Source organism: Apium graveolens, chromosome 9 (assembly GCF_009905375.1).
Source record: "Apium graveolens cultivar Ventura chromosome 9, ASM990537v1, whole genome shotgun sequence".
NCBI lineage: Eukaryota > Viridiplantae > Streptophyta > Magnoliopsida > Apiales > Apiaceae > Apium > Apium graveolens.
This window is the reverse complement of record NC_133655.1, coordinates 275,659,404-275,675,742: the sequence shown is the minus strand read 5'-3', so window position 1 is coordinate 275,675,742 and position 16,339 is coordinate 275,659,404.

The following is a 16,339-nucleotide window of genomic DNA, read 5'->3' as shown; positions in this document are numbered from 1 at the left end:
TAAGTGAATCGTTAAGTGCAAAAGCAAGCGTTAGAGTCTAATTGGTTAAAGTCTAGATTCTTAAGCAACTTGGGTTTAATTCCAACTTATATGTTGTTTATAGGTTACCAGACTTGTCCCAGGACTTTTACCACCCCCAGTCGCTCAGGCAAGTTTTCTACCCGTTATACTGTTGTTGTGATGTATATATGTATATGCATTATCTTGTGATAGATGCATGATGGTTAATTAGCAAATCTTGCGATATATTGGAGCATGCTGATATGCATGTCTATTTCATAATCTTGATATCTAATTGTTGATTCAAATGCTTATAGTTGCATAATACCTATGCTAGAGATAAGCAGTAGTTGCGTATACCCTTAGTATAGGGGACCCAAAGGTGAAAATTTTCTAAAACCGGAAGTCGATATTCCCGAGTATATTATATATATATATTTATATATATATATATTGATATGGTTTTTAAAACTATTAATCGAATAAGTTTTGTTGGATAACTTTATTTTATTTAATGAATATTAGTTGAATATTCATTCGAGGACTTATGAGTCCGTTTTTTTACTAATTAATATTCTTTATTTTATTAAAGAATAATGTTTCGATAATCAAACTTATTTTCGATTATTCAAATAAAGATCATACTTTCGTATAAGTATATTTTTGGTTATTTAATATCCATTTCAAGTATGAGTTTTAAAACTTTTACTTCAATTATTTTTATAAGGATTATCATTATGGGAATATTATTTAAATAATAATATTCAGGTTTTCTCTAATATATCGAGACTGTTTTATTTCATTAAATCAGTGTTACTCCAAACATTCTTAAAAATGTTTTCGAGTCTTCAAAATGATTTTAAAAGTTAGAGCGGATCCCAAAAACTCATTTTCAGATTTAAGATCTTCCTTTCGAAGGAGACTTGAATATTCGATCAAAAATCTTAGGGATCCGGCTCTGTGGTGTATTTTATATTCGCAACGAGATTGCTGTTTTGAGAAAACAATTTGATTACTTGCCCAATGTTCGGGAAGTAAGTCCATCTAATTGAGTCGCATAAGCGACAGACCGGGGTACGGTCTATGAAGGTGTAAGAGGCTGGGTGACAGTCCATCCACGCGTGAGTGGCCGGGTAACGGTCTAGCGCGAGGTCCTAATGCGGCCAGGGTGATGACCGGCGAGGAATTCATCCATCTACAGTAGAAAAGGTTACTTATTGGTATCTTTGCCTGATCAGCAAGATATCGGGTATATGCCAAAATTCTTTTCCTTTCCAAAATTTATTGGATGTTACAAACTCTGTTCATACTTTACATAACAGAGGTTTCCAGGAAATGTATAAGAGATATATATGTGGATATATATATCGGGACTAAATAAAGTATCTCGTAACTTCATTTCTTTTGAATGATATTTCAAAGATTGAATCTATTCAAACCTTTTCTTGTAGTCTCATCTATGTGATGAACTTTTGAAACTGATGATACCTTGAACAGTGGTAGTTCAAGTAGTATCCGGAAAAGATATAAGTATATTGGAGTATCTTGTAACTTCATCTTTTCAACTTATACCTGGTTAATGATTATCTTATGCATGACAAAGATTTTCACAAAAACGTTGAGACAAGGTTAGATATATGAGATCACCTTGCAACGATATTTTTATACAGTTATAAACTGGAACTCTGTGTATATTATGCATGGAAGAGGACTTCCAAGATTTTGAAAAGTATATATATACATATATACTAAATATTTTGCGACTTGGTCGCGTTAAGATATCAAACTTGGTTCATTTCTTCTTGACCAAGACTTTCATGAGTACTATGAGAATGCTCATATATTGTTAATTATTATACATATTATTTCGGTGGGCTTGTTGCTCACCCTTGCTTTCTTCTTTCATCACACAACAACAGATAGACAAGATGAACATGATCAAGCTCCCAATTCACGAGCAGATAGGAAACGATCCGCAGTATCCTGTAGGCGTTGATGTCGTGTAGCTGAGGTAGGATCTTCCAATAAGCTAGGCTTTCAACTTTCGATGTACCAGACTTATGTATATTTATGAATTTTAATAATGGCAAAGAATATGTAAATTATTCAGAAACCCTTTTTAAGGTATAATGGCTTATAATTTTGGAATAAAATGACTTGTGTTATTTTTGGATGTTCATCTCTGAGACTATAACTTGTGGTGTGTGTGTTTATTGTGGGGTCACAGTACGCAGTAGTTGGTTGTTTATTAAGATTGGGTATTATTAAGGAAAATGGAACTCGTGACAACCCGGATCCCCGACCCCGGATTTGGGGGTGTTACAGAAATGGTATCAGAGCTAAGCGTTATAAACCTCAGAGATGATGTGACGTTAAGATAATAAGTTCACTAAGATAATAAGAACTCTTGCCAAGTTCATAGTCGGGCTACCTAACGTAGTACTGACAGTTAAAACCCTTATGGGAACCCTTATAAATATCGTGATAGAAGCGTAGTTCGTTATCATATATAGTAGCGGGACTCCGAACCCTGAGGTTGAGGAGCAACATCGCGATGATGTTTTAGTACTGATTGGGGATCAGATTGTGGATCCAATGGAACACCCTAATGAGGGACCGGATGATATTCATATTGAGGATGTAACGGTTGGGGATGTTGTCCCAGAAGGGATTGTTGTTGAGAAGGATCTCGTGGAGGATCCTAACAAGACTAAAGAGATGATCACTGAGGAATTGATAACCATGGTTAGGGCGACTACCAGAGGTAGGATTGGCCGGTCACTGCCGGAGGTTCGTTCAAGTTTGTAAAGATAGTAGCCCCTTTAACGCGGCTTACTCGTCAGACTGAGAAGTTCGAATGGACAGAGAAATGCGAGAACAACTTTTAAGAACTAAAGCAAAGGTTGGTGACATCCCCTATGTTGGCGTTGCCGGATGAAAATGAGATTTTGTGAAGTGTAGTGACGCTTCGCATAAGGAATTAGGGTGCTTCTTATACATCACAACAAGGTAATCGCGTACGCGTCAAGACAATTAAGGGAATATAAAATTCGATATCCCCACCCATGAGCTTGGGCTCGTGGCAATAGTTTTGCCCTAAAGATTGGAGGCACTATTTGTATGGAGAGAAGTGCGAGATTTACACAAGCCATAAGTGCTCTAGTACATTTTCACGCAGAAAGAGCTCAACATGCGCTAAATGAGGTGGTTAGAGCTAATCAAGGATTACGATTATGAGATTCTTTATCATCCAGGGAAAGCCAAAATGGTGGCTAATGCCCTTAGTAGAAAGGAGAAACTCAAGATGATATTGTCTCTAAGAGAGTTGATTAGAGATTTTGAGAAAATGGAAATAGAAGTGAACGCAACCGGAGCCGGTACCGAAAAGCTGTTTGAGATCGCTATGCGGTCTGGATTATTGGAAAATATAATATTGTGCCAAGAAAAAGTGATGAATGAAGGTAGAGAGTCAATGACTGGAGAAGAGATCCATACCGAGAAAGATGATAAGGGGTACAGAATTTGGGTTCCAAAAGTTCAAGAGCTTAAGGATGAGAACTTAGATGAGAGCCATAGTTTGAGGAATAAGATTTAGGGCAAACCCTGAATGTGATAGTCAGGGAGGTTTCCATCAAGAAAGAAAGAACCCATAACATAATAGAATGGAAAACAAGGTTTTTAACGTATAAGATAACCCTGATTATGGGAGAAGGTTGAAACCTTTCATACTGAGAAAACAGAAGTCGAACAAGATAGGGAGAACCAGGATGGTACTCCTATTGGGCAATTCATGGACCTGTCTAAACAGAACTTATACTTTTATTCCCAACCACCACCTTGAGGAAACAATGCGGTGAGAAATTCTTTCAGGACCTTTAAGTCGCTAAGCTTTCAGAGTTCCAAGGAACAAGCTGACCTAACCGAGGCAAGAGTCTGGCTAAAGGAAATAGATAAATGATTTTATATTCTAAATGATTGATGAAGCGCAAAAGACTGTTTTTGTCACTTACCCTCCTAAGAGAGAGGCCACCCGCTGGTGAAAGGCCAAGAAAGGCACGGAGCCAGAGGTTATGATAAACTGATTAAAGTTCAGTCAATTGTTTTCGGGGAAAGTAATTCCCAAGGATAAGGAGATAGTGTAAAAGCTTTAGAGCCGAAACAAAGGCGGACGAGTATAATGAAATATGAATCTAAGTTGTAAAAGTTGTCAAGATTCGTTCTGAGGACAAGAATTCCAGAACGATGTGATGTTTGAAGTAAATGATTAGTGGGTTCATAAAATGATTGTAAGAGAAAGGAAAATAAATAAAAAGAAACTGAAGTGGGAAGGAATATAAAGGCAATAGAGTTTGAGGAATGATAGGGGAGTTGGGTATGAGGAAACCCAAAAGACTCATAGTAATAGAAATAGAAAGGTATGTAATCATCAGGATGAGGGTGATTCACCATGAGTTAAAGTTGATGGTTGAAGGCATAAGAGATATATATATATATTTTATCCCCTTAAAGTTGGGAGGATTCGAGGAAACCTTGAGATAGTTCGAAGGATAAATAATGAGACGCAGATAGACTGAGGAGACAAGTAAGTAAGAAATTAGGAAAATTGGATGAAGGAAGTGACCTTCAAGAATGTGAAGTGTAAGCCCTGTGGCTTGATACCCAGAAAGGGATACGCCAGGTATGAAAGATATCCCAATATTGAGATGACTGTTGAGATAAACAACAAAAGTAAATGAGGAATTATTAAGAAGAAGTTCATGTTGAACACGACCAATATCTTCCAAAACATCCCTGTTGTCATTACCAAATTAGGAAAGAAAAGCAGGTAACCATTGATTCTTTTGAAGGCCATATGGGTTGACCTCAGTTTGAATAAGGATGCTATTGTGAAATTGGTATAGTCTATCTGGGTGGGAATGATTGAATAAGATAATCTATCAAGGATATATGACTTGATTTATCCATGGAAGGATGCAAGTACCTTTTTAAAGGTGGAATTAAGGATATAACTTTGATAACTTGAGATGAACCATAGGGGAATGCATGAAGGTTGGCATTTCACCCTTAATAGGGACAATATGAGTTTTGACAGTATGAATTGGAAAGGATTAAGGTAACAACAACCTTTAAGGATCAGTGGAGAAATTTTTCAGAAGTGTATAAACAATGATTCTGGTATTAGTAAATGGTATCTTGATATGCCCTGTGCCTAGGGTGTACCTGATGAAGGATTTAAGGATAACCTTAGAGGTTTTACAAGGAGAAAGGTAATATTCAAAGTTCTCAAGAATAGAAATTTTGATGAAGGAAATATGACGTAATTATAATAATGCCAGGTGGGGCATGTGTTGAACTATAATAAAGTATAGATCGATCCAATGAGGGTCGAGATTGGTGAAAACAAGAAGGACCCAAGATAAGAGACGTCCTAAGTATGATCGAAAGTCAGTCATGGTAATGTTCACATCTAAAGACTAAGGCAATGACTTATGGAAAAATGGTGATTTTTTTTCTCACCTAGACTTAAGAGAAGCATTTTCACATAAGAAGTGATTGAAATGAGGTAGAAAATTTAGTTGGAGGTGGTTAAAATGACATTGATTGTAAGGAAATTTTACTATCAGGAAAGTCCAAAGAGGTGGCCAACACTCTAAGTGCAAGAGAGCAATTATAGGCGCTCGTGCCAGAGGAATGCAGTGATAATGGTTGAAGCTGTGAAGGTTATATTATGGTTTGGAAGATTGACATTCCTTCTGATGACTGTGCAATACCCAACGGTAATAGTAGTTTGGTAAAGGTTTAATTCGTGTAATCGCCATGAGCGGGCTATCTATCTTAGATGGAACTATCTTGAGAATAAGCCAGGACCATGTTTCAAAAAGGACTAAATGAACCTTTGAGCTTCATGTCTCCTAATATAGACATATGATTAAGAATGGTATTAACCTACTATCGTTGCTTTCATTAAAACTCTTCTGCATTTTATCTGCTTCATGTCATGAATGTACGTCAGGATCAGGAGTGTTCTTTATGAATCATAAACGGTGATCATGTTACCTCCTTAGAAGAATTCAATACGATATGTATGGACTCCGTATGGTTAGCTATTAAGACTTCATGGAAAGCGAATGACTACAGTAGGTCAGTGGTGGGCCATAGTAATGCTCCAATGAGTCTATGAATAATGAGACAATGACAACTGTGAGAGTTGTATTGTAATGAATGTTGAGATTGAGTACCACTAATTGGGTCATGGTGATGTATAAGTTATCATTGAATAGACTAATTAAGTAGACTATTTACCTATTGAATATTTATTCCTCCTTATCAATAGAGGGTCGTATGACTATACGAGGAAGGTTGCGATGCAAGCATAGAATTCTAGTAACGATGATGTCTAGAATGAGATCCCAGATTCGATTTTCGATATCGAGGGAGTTTCAAAGGTGATTGTGTATAAGCTCAAGGAAGAGCATGGGTCCATAGAATGATGGACGGAATAGCAAAAATATTTAGGCGTGTGAAATACGATGCTATAATACTTGATGTTGATATAAATACGTATATGTTTTGTTCTCCTATGACAAACCTCTATAGTTCAGAGGTAGACTCCAAGCCAGATATTTTATGGCAATTTTTTTTTACATATATATACAATTCTCTTCAGTTCTTTCTTTTCTCTTCTTTTCATATCATGTAAGCTGAGAAGAACAACCCTTCCAGAAGGGGAGGTATTGCCGAATGACTATCTATCTGTGTGATAGAAGCCTAATAGGATACCACATGTTGTTTAATTGCTTGTCAAGTACTAAAGGTTGGCCACCTTCTGTACTAACTATGTGAGATAACAAGTGTTCATGATCATAGTGATCTCTCAATAAATTCTTTTACTTCTATACGATGGATCAAGCTTTCAAAGATAGAAGCAGCTAGAAAGGAGTAGTATCAGTGCGGTGGTATTCCGAATCTAACGCGTTCGTGATACTAAGGTTGACGTAATTATTAAAAGGTTATAGAATGCTAACGAGCAAAAGTGTAACCAGTATAGTATTATGTACGGAATATAGTAATGACTACGAACTGGAAAAGAATGGGTATTGGGAAGCAAAACCTATATTAATGCTAGAAGCTATGATGAGAGTCTGTGCAATAGACTTGAAAGAATTTGGAATGGTCACTTAGCACGGATTGAGTTTTCTTACGACAATAGATCATATGTCAGTATCGGGATATCGCCTTATGAGATCCTTGAGGGAAGACAATGTCGATCTCTCTTATGTTAGGATGAAGATTGTAGAGCGCAAGATGCTCGGGCCCGCAGTAGTCCAAAGAACCAAGGATATAATAGATCTAATCAGAGGATGGCTTGTAATATCTGGGATATATCGTGTAATTATTTTTGCTAATAAATAATTAGTATGTATGTTCAGTATCTATTTTTAAATTATTTGTTAAGTGTTAAATATGTTTGGATGTTTAAAAATATTATTAATTGAGTATTTCAATTTTTTTTATGTCCAAAATAAAATATAGATAATTGTCATATCTTCCTAATTATTTTTATGTTAATTTATGAATTTATAGGAATCATATGGATTTTTTTTTAAACTCTTGTTCCGGGTATTTAAAACCTATTTTATGAAAACGGGAACCAACCACCGTTAACCGTTTTTACGTTTTTAGAACATGAAACTCTTCCGAGAACTCTTTCCTAACCTAATTGCAATATTCCGAGCATTTTCCGTGTTTCGACTTTTTCGATCCGGCGTACGGTTTGTCCTGCGCGGGTCCCGGCGCAACATTTTCGATACAATATTCGTTTCGGTAAATCAATAAAACCCGTATTTTTGATAAACGGGAGCTTTTTATTAAACTATCCCAATTATCACCTCGTAGTACGTGTAACCAGGTGCTGAGACCAAGACCGCAGTACAAATTGTACTGATTTGGATAATTATCCCGAAAACCGATACCGTTTGGATCAGTTTTTATAAATAAACGTACCGTTTTATATCCGGAATGATCCAACGGGATACTAATTCTCCGTAATTATAAATAGCCTTTTACCATATTTTATTTCGTATCAAAATCATTTGCAGACAGATAATTATATAATTTTTACAGAGAAAAATCATATATTCATAAACCTTTCTGAGAATCAAACCACAAATTCAAGGTGTTAGTGAAATCCGTTTGGAAAGTTGGAGTAACCAATTTGAAGGTCTCAAGGAGTACTATCAGATTCCAGGACCTGTTTTACTGCAGAATCAAAGGTTAATTTTTTATAAATTTAATTATTTTCGAATTATTTTCATGAAAAATATGAATTTTTGTTCGGATGATTGTTTGTATGATATGATGATTGCATGTTGTAGAGCTTATTTTCCTGATGATTTTGGTATATTATACGTCTGATTTGGAGTCCAATAACATGTTCAAATTTGAGTTTGATTTTCGAATTTCAAAATTAGGGTTTATAACCCGTATGAATGTTCTTAATTGAAATTTGGGGGTTTCTTATTCTGGAATAGATTGATGTTGTGATATAGTGGATTGTATTCCCTGTAAAATTTGCAATCCAGTCGTATAAGTTTCATGAATTAACGAGGTCTGTAGAGAAAGGAGTTGTGTTTTGAATATTTCCGAAGTTCGCCGGAAACTGGCAAACTTCACGGCCAAATTCCGGCCAACTCAGGGATTGTTAGATTGATTTGATTGCATGGTTATGTTCCTGGTAATCCGTAGATGTGATCTGGAGCTTGTGGCAAGGTGAGGAGGCCGGAATCGTGTTCTCCGGCCACCCCTGTGTTTTCCGGCGACTGGACTGCAAAATTGTAGTTTAGTCCCTGTAGTTTTGTAGATAATGAAGTTTAGTCACTGAAGTTTCCAGACTTTGCAAAAATTGGATTCCTGTTTTAAAAATGTTTAAAAATCATATTTCCTATTTATTTTTATTATAAAAATCCGTTTTTAATTTCTGAAAATTCTAAAAATTATTATTTTAATTCCGAAAATTATTTTTTATTCACAAATAAATCTGAATTAATTAGTTAATTAATTTCAGTTAATTTTTAATTGATTAATTAGTCAATTAATTCGAAAATTAATTGATTAATTGATTTAATTAATTATTAATTGATTTTTAATTAATTATTTAATTAGATTTAATTATTTAAAAATGATTTAAAAATTTCGACAAATAGTTTCAAGCTTTAAAATATTATTCTAAATTATTTTCAAGGCTCGATAATTATTCTAAAATTGTTTCGGAGCCAGAATTGGCCAACCGAACCCTGTTTATTATTCCGAAATTGATCCAACGACCCGTTTTAATTCCGAAAAATGTTTTAAAAATCATTTTAAATACCAGAAAGCCTATTTATAGCCCGAAATGTCTTTATAAATGATATGTCATTGATTACGTGATGTATTATGTGAGACTTGTTGATTGACTGTCGGTTTATATATTCGATGATTACTGTTTATGGCGTAACTTTCAATCCGTTAATCGGATTTGGGTGAAACGAAGGGTAGATAGAAGTATGTGTTGAACGGAATCGTATGAGTGGAATATTGATAGATACTTATGATGCCTAGCAGAGTAAGCAAGGCGTAAGAAAGAGAAGCAGGTGATCAGAAAATAGAATTGACGTGTAGAAAATACAGCAAGTGAGCAGAGATTAGAAGCGAGGCATAGGAGAAACAGATGAATGGTGGTTGAATAGAGTCGTAGACAAGTACAAATGAGGTTGGAATCAATTATGATAAGGCAAGTACTTCTAAACCTTTCTCGAGACTTATTGCAAATATTTCTAAATTCTCTTGTGACCTATTGTTAAGATTCAAAATAGCTCTGTTTTATATTGGAAATACTTTGAATCCTCCAGCCTTGAACCTGAGCCACATCATTTGATCTTTGAGCCGTAAGCCTTATTCTTTGTGAACCATTTCTTGTGGATTTACCAAATATTAAACCACATAAATACGATACTACTCCACAAATATATATCCATCATATACCAAACACTGGAACAAAATTGTTTATATATACAAAAATTTTTATACCTAACCATACCTTGTGATATCAAAGCACTAAAACTTTGGAAAAAAAAACACTATTCATCTAATACCCGATTATCCTACCGGCTGGAGGCCACTTCTTTTATGTATTTTGACATACCCTTTTTGGTAACTATGAACTTTTACCATGCTCTTTTACAAATGTTTTATGGTTATTGATTATGATCTGGTTTTATTGAACTCTATTGTTTATCATATTGAAATGCTTTAGAATTGGATAGTTTTCTTTGTATGGACCAGATTCGTGGTCAGACCATATCGATGGTCAAGTTAGGCCAATGTGTGCCTTGGATCCAGTAGTTAGAGCAGTGCTGTGTGCTTTGCTCGGGGTTAGTGCGTGACTGATCAGCAGCCTAACCTTGGTTTTAAAAACTTAAAATGAATATCCAATTCTATTGGTTGTTTAACAAGAAACTTGATTCCTTTGAATCATCTCATTTATTATTGTCTAACCTCAGTTATTGATAATATGACTTGCTGAGCTAGTTAGCTCACTCTTGCGAATCTTTTTATATATTTTACAGTTAAGAAGGATACGGTTGATAGCAAGGTTTCCCAGTTCAATGTTCGAGCTAGGATTCCAGATTATGATTGATCGAGCTAGCAGGAGCTTATGGCAGTAGTGAGATAGCAAGGTTGTAAGAATGATTTTATTATCAATTGTAAGTTAAATTAGTTGGGATTTGGTACGATGTAATAATTAAGGTTGTGGCTTGTTTTCATACTTTAACCTGTTGCGATCCGTGGTTTTGTGAAGGAGGGTCATTATAAATAATATTTCTTATACAGGTTGATATATTGTGTTTGTGTTGTGGACCCCAAACTTCTGACCCGGGTTTGGAGGGCGCCACAGGTTGGTATCAGAGCTACAGGTTATAAGTCACTGAAACAAGCCTAGATTGTCGGGATCGGGTAGAGGGTTAGGATTAGGAATAGGAAATAGAAAGATAAGCCATCGTGAGGTTGAGTGCGACTGTATAGTAGGTCTCCGGCACAGTTCGTGTTGCGATTCGGGATTCTTAACTCGCGACGTGATATCCAGGCAACGGTAATGGCAGATCCTTATTTCCCTGTATCAACTGATCATTTGGAGCCTTCCGTTTAAGGATCGTCATCTTCTCCCAGATTCGATTTGCGCCTTGTTCTCCATCAGTATTAATGGTATTACTTTCTGTTATGACAGTTGCGCCTCTCCAAGTTATTCAACGCTATTCTATCATCTCTCGATATGAGACTACCTATTCAAGAACCTTCATTTGCTTATTCTTGTTCTTTTGAACATTCAACTATGAATGTATCTTTTTTGTCTATTATACACCATATTCTACATCCTTAGTTTAAAAATTTTTCTACCGAAACAACAGCGTTTGCGAGAAGGGACGCGATAGCGGCAGTAAACGGTGAGTATTGAGATATAAATTAAGGTGAGAAGGAGTTTAGAAAGAAGATTCAAGTGTTCTGAAGGATTGCTGTATCCGGTTAAAAGAAGCTATTAGTAATTAGGCCACTCATGACTAGCTTGTGGAATGGAGTAGATAAGTGTTGAAGAAAGAGGGTTAGAGGAGATTAGGGATTTGAAGATTTCTTGAAATTAATTGTAATAACCCCAAAATTTTTCAACTTTTTGTAACCCTTGTGAATAGTGTTTTAGCTGAATGAGAAAACTTTTCACGCCACACTATATAGGGGTTCTGTTTTGGATATTCTGGGATTTTATTAGTACTATATGAAGTATATAAGTGTATGTAAATATCGTCGGAACCCATTTCCGAACACTTTGGTTTTTCCCGGAAATCCACAAGATACGGAGAGAATTGAGTATAAGGTAACAGGATAAAAAGGATTTAAATTAAAGGATTATAATAGAGGATCATAAAAAGGAATATAATGTATTGAGAAAGGTTAAGGGAACCTAAGTAATAAGATCCCGGGTATGATCCTTCAAACGATAAACGAGAACGAAAGTTAAGCGAACCGTACAACAGATCAGCGGTCATTAGGCAAACGATTAGGAAGCTAATCAAAGGGTTTAATGGGAGGGATGTCATCCAACCAATAGAAAGGAGACAAGGAAGGGAGGATGACATCATAAGGGTGACATAAGCATGACATGGAAGAAGGGAGGTGTGGTTGATTAAGGACCACACAAATTCAAGGACAAGGTGGTAATTTGCTAAATCAAAAACAAAACCAAGCCAACCAAGCTAGCAAAATCATTTCATCAAAAGTCAAAATCAGCCAAGGCATTTGTTCATCACCTAGCTCTCGGCTTTTCACTTTTTTTTCAAAGCTAAAATTTCCAAAATCAAGATCCAAGCATCCTTAATTGGTAAGAAAATTCCCTAACCATCTTTATGCTTAGTTATGGCTATATCTTGAGTTTAAGCCATTAATTCTTTCTCTAGCTTCTCCATTTAATCAATGAAGAAGACAATGAATAGTGTTTTCAAGTTTTTAACTTGAACTTTTTCTTGTTTTTCTTAAAGATCCAAGCTTTCCTAAGGCTTCTCCAAGCTTCTTAAGGCTTCCTAGCTCAACCCACCACTTCAAGGAAGGTATACCATTTTCAAACCCTAGGTTCATATATATTATAAGGTGATTTTGATGAGTAAGATGTTATTGTAGTTGTTGTTATGATTAGAGTTTGAGATTTGGAATGGTAGTGAAATGAAATGGTAATTTTGTGGTTTTGATTTAAAGAAACTTAAGAATGATTAAAGTAAAGTTTAAGCATAAGTATGAATGGTTAAATTGAATTGGTTGGGGTTGTTATGATGTGATAAGGATGGGTGTTTGTTGTGTGTTGGATTTGAGGATGGTTTGTGTTGATTGTGGGTAGTTTAAAAAATGGGAAATCGCGTAAACATAGCCGTCGTAACGTCCGATTTTCTTTGGACTGTTTTTGTGCATAGCATTAGGACCCGAGAACCCCCTGCTAAATTGTGACCACTGCCATGTTTAGATAGCTCATGTTACGAGCTTCGTTTTGATATGTAGTTCGTTCGATTCCGATTTACGGTTTAGGAGAAACGACCGTTTCAAGTAACGGCGTTTCGCGGACGAAACTTTTTCCCTCGCCTTACTTTGAAACATAGGTTAAAGACCAAAAAGGGTTAATTAATGTGTGAAACATTTATGGTAAGTGCGTTAGGCAGTTGGTAAGTCATTCGCGAAGGAATCGCTTTAAAACTCGTAAAGGTTAAGTTATTAAAAATGGTGGAGTCGAGGGTACCCGAGTGACTTAAGCGAATCGGTGAGCGTAAAACTAGCATTAGAGTCTAAGTTAGCTAAAGCATAGATTTACAAGTGATTTTGGTTTAATTCCAACTTACTTGTTGTTTATAGGTTACCAGACTCGTCCCGAGCCTTTCTCACCCCCAAGTCGCTCAGGCAAGTTTTCTACCCGTATAACTGTTGTTGTGATGTATATGTGTATATGCATGATCTTGTGATAAATGCATATTTGTTATTAGCAAATTCTTGCGATATATTGGAGCATGCTGCTATGGTATATATGCATGCCTGTTTCTTATTCTTGATTTATATATCTGTTGGTTCAAATGCTTATTAGTTGCATAATACCTATGCTAGAGATAAGCAGTAGTTGCGCATACCCTGAGTATAGGGGACCCAAAGGTGAAACCTTTTCTAAAACCGGGAGTAGATGTTCCCGAGTATATGATATATATATATATATATATATTGATATATATATATTGATATGGTTTTTAAAAACTATTAATCGAATAAGGTTTATTCGATAACTTTAACTTTATTTATTTATTTGAATATTATTTCGAATATTATTCGAGGGCTTATGACTCTTTTATATTATTATTGAATATTAATTGAATATTCATTCGAGGGCTTATGACTCTTTTATATATTATTATTGAATATTATTTGAATATTCATTCGAGGGCTTATGACTCAGTTTATATTATTTAATGAATATTATTCGAATATTCATTTGAGGATCTATGACTCCGATTATTTGCTGAAATATATTCTTTATTTTATTAAAGAATAAGATGTCAACAATCAAACTTATTTTCGATTATTCAAATAAAGATAATACTTTCATATAAGTATATCTTTGGTTATTTAATACTCGTTTCAAGTATAAGCTTTAATACTTCTACTTCAAGTATTTTTATAAAGATTATTCTTTATGGGAATATTATTTAATTAATAATATTCAGATATTTTCTAATATTCTGGGGACTGATTTACTTCATTAAATCAGCCTTACTCCAAACACTCTTTAAAGTGTTTTCGAGTCTTCAAAATGATTTTTAAAAGTCAGAGCGGATCCCAAAACTCATTTTTATATTTAAGATCTTCCTTTTTAAAGGGGATTTAAATACTCGCTCAAAACCTGGGGAATCCGGCTCTGTGGTGTATTTTATATTCGCAACAAGGTTGCAGATTTGGTAAATGAATTGATTACTTGCCCAACGTTCGGGAAGTAAGCCCCTCTCATTGAGTCGGCATAAGCGACAGGCCGAGGTACGGTCTATTATTGTGTAAGTGGCTCAGTGGGAGTCCATCAAATGCATAAGTGGCTGAGTGGCAGTCCAGCATAGGTCTTAATTATGACCAGGGTGATGACCAGTGGGGAATTCGTCCATCTGCTAGTAGAAAAGGTTACTTATTGGTATCTTTGCCTGATCAGCGAGATATCGGGTTTATGCCAAAATTCTTTTCCTTTCCAAAATTCATTGGATGTTTCGAACTCTGTTCATACTTCACATAACAGAGGTTCCAGGAAATGTTTTCGGGATATATATATATGTGGATATATATATATATCAGGACTAAATAAAGTATCTCATATCTTTCTCATTCAATAATATTTCAAAGATTGAATCTATTCAAGTTTTAACTTGTGGTCTCATCTATGAGGCGTTTTTCTTAAAACTTATAATACTTTGAACAGTGGTAGTTCAAGTCGCTTTATAAGATATAAGTGTGGTGAAGTATTGGTAACTTCATTCCTTGTTTTTACTTATATCTAGCAAGTAATTATCTTGCATATGATAGAGATGCTATCAAGTATCCATTTAGATACTTATATTATTGATATCACTGTATATATTATCTTGCGAGTTGTAAGGCTCACTCTTGCTTTATTTCTTCATCACACAACAACAGTTAGGAGAGATGGCCAGACTCCGGCAGACCCAGCGCAAGCGCGTGGGAAGCGTCCCGCGTCTTCCCGCAGATATTGTAGCTGCTATAGCTGCAGAGGTAGATCCATTGTAGTTTAGACCATCTACTTTTGAGAATCCAATTATGTATAATTATAACTTGTGGCAGATAATGGCAATTAACTGTAAATTATCAAGTAATCATTTTGGGTTGTAAAAATTTTAAATTGTGGATTCAAAGACTTGTACTTATTTCAATTTCATCTCTGAGACTATAACGAGTTGTGGTGTGTGTTAGTGTGGGGTCACAGCATGAGGGTATTTATTATTAATTAAGTAAAGTGATATTGTGGAATAAAGACCGTGACAACCCGGATTCCCGACCCCGGATCTGGGGGTGTTACAGAAATGGTATCAGAGCCAAGCGTTATAAACCTCAGAGATGATGCGACGATAAAATAATAAACTCACAAAGATAATAAGAACTCTTGCCAAGTTCATGGTCGGACTACTTAAAGTAGTACTGACAGCTAAAACCCTTACGGGAACCCTTATAAGTGTCATGATAGTAATTTAGCTCGTTTAATGTGTAGGCGCCTGAGATGGAGGACCCTGAGATGTACGAGCGTGAGCATGATGAGGCATTGCTGGATGTTGAGGATCAGGAGGAGCCTGAGATGGAGGAGGATGAGGAGGACCCCCCAGAGGAGCCTGAGACGGAGGTCATTGCTGTTTCAGATGAGGAGGACCCCTCAGAGGAGTCAGAGACAGAGGTTATTGCTATTCCAGATGAGGAGGACCCGGATGAGGTCCCAGTAGCTGAGGAGCGTGTTGGATCTATGGTAGTGTATGCTGGTATCCCTTTACCCACACTTCCGGTGGTCAGAGCCCCTACCCCTCCACCACCATCTTGGATTCCTGATGATGACAGCTCAGAGACCCATACTTCCGAGCCTAGGCAGACCGAGGAGGCACCCTCAGCGGCTCCGGATTCACCACCTCTTGACCCTGCCCAGAGGCAGTCTTCGTTAGCTCATGGATATGTTCAGGATGTTTTGAGGACCCGAGTGGCTGTTGCCGAGGCCCGACTGGATGAGGCCAGGAGGGAG